This window comes from Rhinopithecus roxellana, chromosome 20 (assembly GCF_007565055.1).
Source record: "Rhinopithecus roxellana isolate Shanxi Qingling chromosome 20, ASM756505v1, whole genome shotgun sequence".
Lineage (NCBI taxonomy): Eukaryota > Metazoa > Chordata > Mammalia > Primates > Cercopithecidae > Rhinopithecus > Rhinopithecus roxellana.
In genome coordinates this window covers 31780367-31785093 of record NC_044568.1, presented here as the reverse complement: position 1 = coordinate 31785093, position 4727 = coordinate 31780367, and the positions used below count along the sequence as shown (strand labels likewise).

Below are 4727 nucleotides of genomic sequence, written 5' to 3'. Positions count from 1 at the left end.
AGTGTAGACACATCTCATTTAGTCTCTCAGCAGCCAGTGGGGGTAGGTACTGTGCTCCTAAATTACCAATGACAAAATTCAATTATGGGCAGCTCAAATAACTGGCTTCAGACTGCACAGTTAACAGGAGTTATTTTCCACATAAATGACTTATGTTTACAGTTGTATTTGTGCACACAGTGATTGTAAAAGAAAAATGGTTGAATTGTAAACATAAGCAAACTCATGGCTAAGTGAATCCTCCCATGTTAAACTTGAGAATGCTGGGTGTTACTTTCAGCCTCACAAAACAGACTTGAATATAAACAAACTAAATGTCCCCGAATTAAAAGGCAGAGTAGCAAGTTGGGTAAAGAAACAAGATCCAACTATATCTTCAAGAGACCCATCTCAGATACAATAATACCCATAGGCTTGAAATAAAGGGATGGAGAAAAAAATCTACCTAGCAAATGGAAAACTAATAAAGCGGGTTGCTAATCAAATTTCAGTCAAAACAGACTTCAAACCAACAAAGAACAAAAAAGACAAAAAGGGACATTACAAAATGAAAAAAACTATCCTTAGTATATATGGACCCAACACAGGAGCACCCAGATTCTCAAACCAAGATCTTACAGCCTTATGAAGAGACTTAGATAATCACACAAAAATAGTGGGGGACTTCAATACCCTGTTGACAATATTAGACAGATCATCGAGGCAGAAAGCTAACAAAGATATTTGGGACCTGAACACCTACCTAATGATCCTAATAGACTTCTAGAGAACTATCCACCCCAAAACAACCGAATATACCTTCTTCTCATCTGCACATGACACATAATCTAAAATTGAACAGACATCCAGCCATAAAGCAATCCTTAGTAAATTTTTAAAAACCAAAAGTTTACCACACACACTCTGAAAACATAGTGCAATAAAAACAAAAACAGAAAATCTCTAACAACCATACAATTACATAGAAATTAACCTGCTCCTGAATGACTTTAGGGTGAGGAAGAAAATTAAGGAATAAATCTAGAAAATCTTTGAAAATAATGGGAAATAATTTGAAAGAATAAATAAGATTAATAGACTGCCAGTTGGACCAATGAAAAAATCCAAAATTCAAAAGAGAAGATCTAAATAAACATGATAAGAAATGACAAAAGTGATATTACCACCTACCCCACAGAAATACAAAAATCCTGAGTTTTAAAAAACATACACACACGCGCGCGCACACACACACACAAAACCTTTATGCAAACACAAACTTGAAAACATAGAAGAATTTGATAAATTTTCTGGAAGCCTACAACCTCTCAAGATTTAGGAATAAATTAAATTCCTTAACAGACTTATAATGTGTTCTGATATTGATCAGTAATAAAAAGCCTACCAACTAGAAAAAGCCTAGGACCACATGAGTTCACAACCAAATTTTACCAGGTGTATAAAGAAGATCTAGTAAGATTCCTACTAAAACTATTTCAAAAAATTGAGTAGGAGGGTTGGGTCCCTAGCTCTGAGGGAAATTCAAGCAGGATACTCAAGCAGACCTGTGGAGGGGTCCAGGTGGAAAGGAACACAGACAGACCTCCTGCCATCAGCCATCTTACAAGGGGATCCTCCAACCCCAGTCAAGTCTTTCAGTGACGTCACCCTTGACTAATATCTGATTTAAAACTCATGAGAGATCTCAAGCCATAATTCTACAGCCACATTGACCTCAAATTTCTGACCCATGGCAACCATGATAGATAATAAAATTATTCAACCAAGTTATTGAATTTTAGGAAATTTGTTATATAACATTAGATAACTGTTATAACTCCACCTTCATTACTTAATCACCTACCAAATACCCACCTCCAAATACCATCACACTGGGTGTTAGGTTTCAACATATGAATTTTGGGGAAAAGGCATAAACATTCATCCTACAGTATAATAAAATCATGTCAATGGAAAATCATTAAGAGAAAAGAGATTTTATGTTTTTTGTGATTCACATGTTGACTTAACAAAATATGTCAAGTAAAAGTGTATAGAAATACTACAAGTTAAGATGAATATTTTATAACACTTTATAAAATAAGTATGTCATTTAATAAGATTGTCATATTTCTCTTTAAATTGCCTTCACATATTTTTTACTTATCCCATTTTTCTTAAAACTTATGTTGATTATTTAGTGTGATAGTTTTAACAGGTGTTCAGAACCAATATATTATATTTTGATTTATAGAAACAAAAGTCTCAGGATGATGAGTTAAGGATAAACGTTCAGCTAATAAGCTTCTATTGCCAAGTGTAAACTAAGGAGTGGTGTCCCCTCGCCCTTTTTCCAGTCTTTTTCTGGTTTCAGTTGCTTCTCACCATCACTGTGTGTCATCATGAGTACTGGCATTATCATCATCTTTCCTAACAAATATTGTTCTGATTTTTCTGTATGAACAAACTTGCATAAAGCACAAATGACTCTTTAAAAGTACAAGTAACCTCTTTAACCTTTGATTGACTCCTTTTCTTATTAATATTATTGACAGTATGCTTCTTAAAATGAAATAATTTTCCTCATTTATCTTTCACTTTTGGATGAGGTGGAGTAATTCAACTAAAAATTGGAACTATTTATCCACAATGATAATGAGATGCCCAGAAATGTATCTTTAAGGTAATTATCATAGAGCAACAGGAATGTCAAAATACCATCTGTTAGTGAATCATTGTTCTTTAAAAGATTAGCGATGGCTGTGTAGCCTTTTGGGGAATACTCTTTAATACTGGTTACTGATAGCTCTTTGTAATATGAAAAACATAAAACAGTAATAAATTAACAGGTAGAATTCTAAAATACATTACATAGAGAAAGAAGGAGAATTAAATGAAGCAATGTCTCACATATTCAGCATTTTGAGGAAATCCATACAAGGGAATTTTCTAGGATGAGTATATTTTTTGAAGTAATCAAGTTTAAAGAATTGTAACTGTTGGCTCTTCTTTGCTTCTTAAACATTATGAACTAAAATCATGTCAGAAGTATACCATATTCTGACATAAAATAGTTCCGTCTCTACTGAAGGTCAATCTTCTGACAGTGTGACTAATATAGATAGAGACTTGTGATCACTGCTTCCAATTTGCCGTGAATGAGAAATTTCCAGTACTATTGGAATTCAGCGTAAACCGAGAGTCACAATGCTCTGAATGATGGCCTGACGGCACAGATGCTGGAGCATAAGGTAGAATTTTGCTATAACATTGGATGTATTAAAATATGTATCTTTTGGTTTATATTTGTTACGTAAACAATTCTAGCAACCTGATTTCTTATCTTCCCTTCTGTTAAGTCAGAGATGTCCCCTAGCTACTCTTTTTTCTTGGTAGTTTTCTGAGCCGTTTAATCTTTCAGACAACCAGCTTGTGTCTGAACATATGTGTGTGTGATGCATGCACATGTCACAGAGTGAGCTGTTGTGTGTGCATATGTGTGTGTGTGTAGATGGCTGAGAGGCACCAATGGCAGCCTGTCTGGGTGCAAGCAAGCCAAGCCCCACTCCTCAAGATGGAGGAGGAGCTGCTGCCCCCTGTGGGGACTCCCCAGCAGGCCACTGGGGGAAGCCCCACGACCCAGACAGCAGGTGGAGAGCAGCAGCCGGCCAGAGAACTAGAGCGAGAAACTGTGCGGAGCTCCAGCCACTGGACTTCTTGGAGCAGAAGAGCCGTGGAACCCCGCCCCGGCTGATCTCACTACACACAGCCTAGGGCCCCACACGCCCAGGAATCCGGAACCTTCCCCTACCAGCTCGCCTAGCGACCAGGCCAAGAGTGTGGTCTCTAAGGAGCCCGCACAGGAAGGCAAGGCGACGCCGGCGGAGAAGGATGCGGAGCCTGTAGAAGCAGAGACTTCAGGGGGACCTGCGCTGGGCCCCGCCGGCGGTCCCAGTGCCCAGCACCGCAGGAGCTGGAGACACGCTGAGCACCAGGTTAGGCCGGGTTCCTCCAGGGCGCCTGCAGGCAGGCGGCAGGGTGGTTGTGCCGGGAACCTGGAGCGGTTCCTGGCCCCACGCAGGCAGGGTCCCCAGAGACAGCTCATGTAGCAGATCCGCAGCCCCCGGGCCATCAGGCACCGCCGCCGCTGCCGCCCTCCCTCAGCCCTGAGCGCGTCCGCCCTGGCCAAGCCAGCTGCCCCCATTGAACCGGCGTCCTTCGGGCGCTCCGGCTCTCCACAAGGGCCCCTGCTTACCCAACGGGCTCGGGCTCCGGGTTCCTGTCCCAGCCTGCGCCCGCTCCAGTGCCCCCGACTCCCCAGCGGCTCCTCCCCACTCCTAGCCTTGGCTGCCCCCAGCGCGGAACCGACCCCGCTCCCCTGCCTCCAGCGTCCGGGGTCGCGCCTCTTTGCAACCTCTTTGGCGTCTGCGCCTCAGCGCTGGGGCTAGGGCCCCTCTTGAGCTCGCCGCCAAGCTTGCCAAGCCCGCCAAGCCCTATTCTGCCTCAGCCCTCCTGGCAGCGTCTTCCTCGCCCGCTGGTCCGCATCGCGCCACAGCCAATGTCTCCTGTAGCTGTCTCCTTGGGAAAGCGCTGCAAGGGCCAGCGCCCAATCTGTCGCTGCGGAAGACCCGGGCACAGAACCTGCCCTGGTGCTGGGCAAGCGCTTCCTCCCCAAGTCCCTGGCCTGGGCAACCTGGAGGAACCCAGGGAATAGCCTCAGGACCCATAGGCTGGACAGCCCGCCCGCC

The 4727-nt window shown here is 43.1% G+C and overlaps 1 pseudogene; it reads left to right on the top strand.

Annotated features, from left to right (window-relative positions):
• The first annotated feature begins 3553 nt into the window (after positions 1–3553).
• Positions 3554–4427, top strand: LOC115895182 (annotated as a pseudogene).
• Positions 4428–4727: the final 300 nt, after the last annotated feature.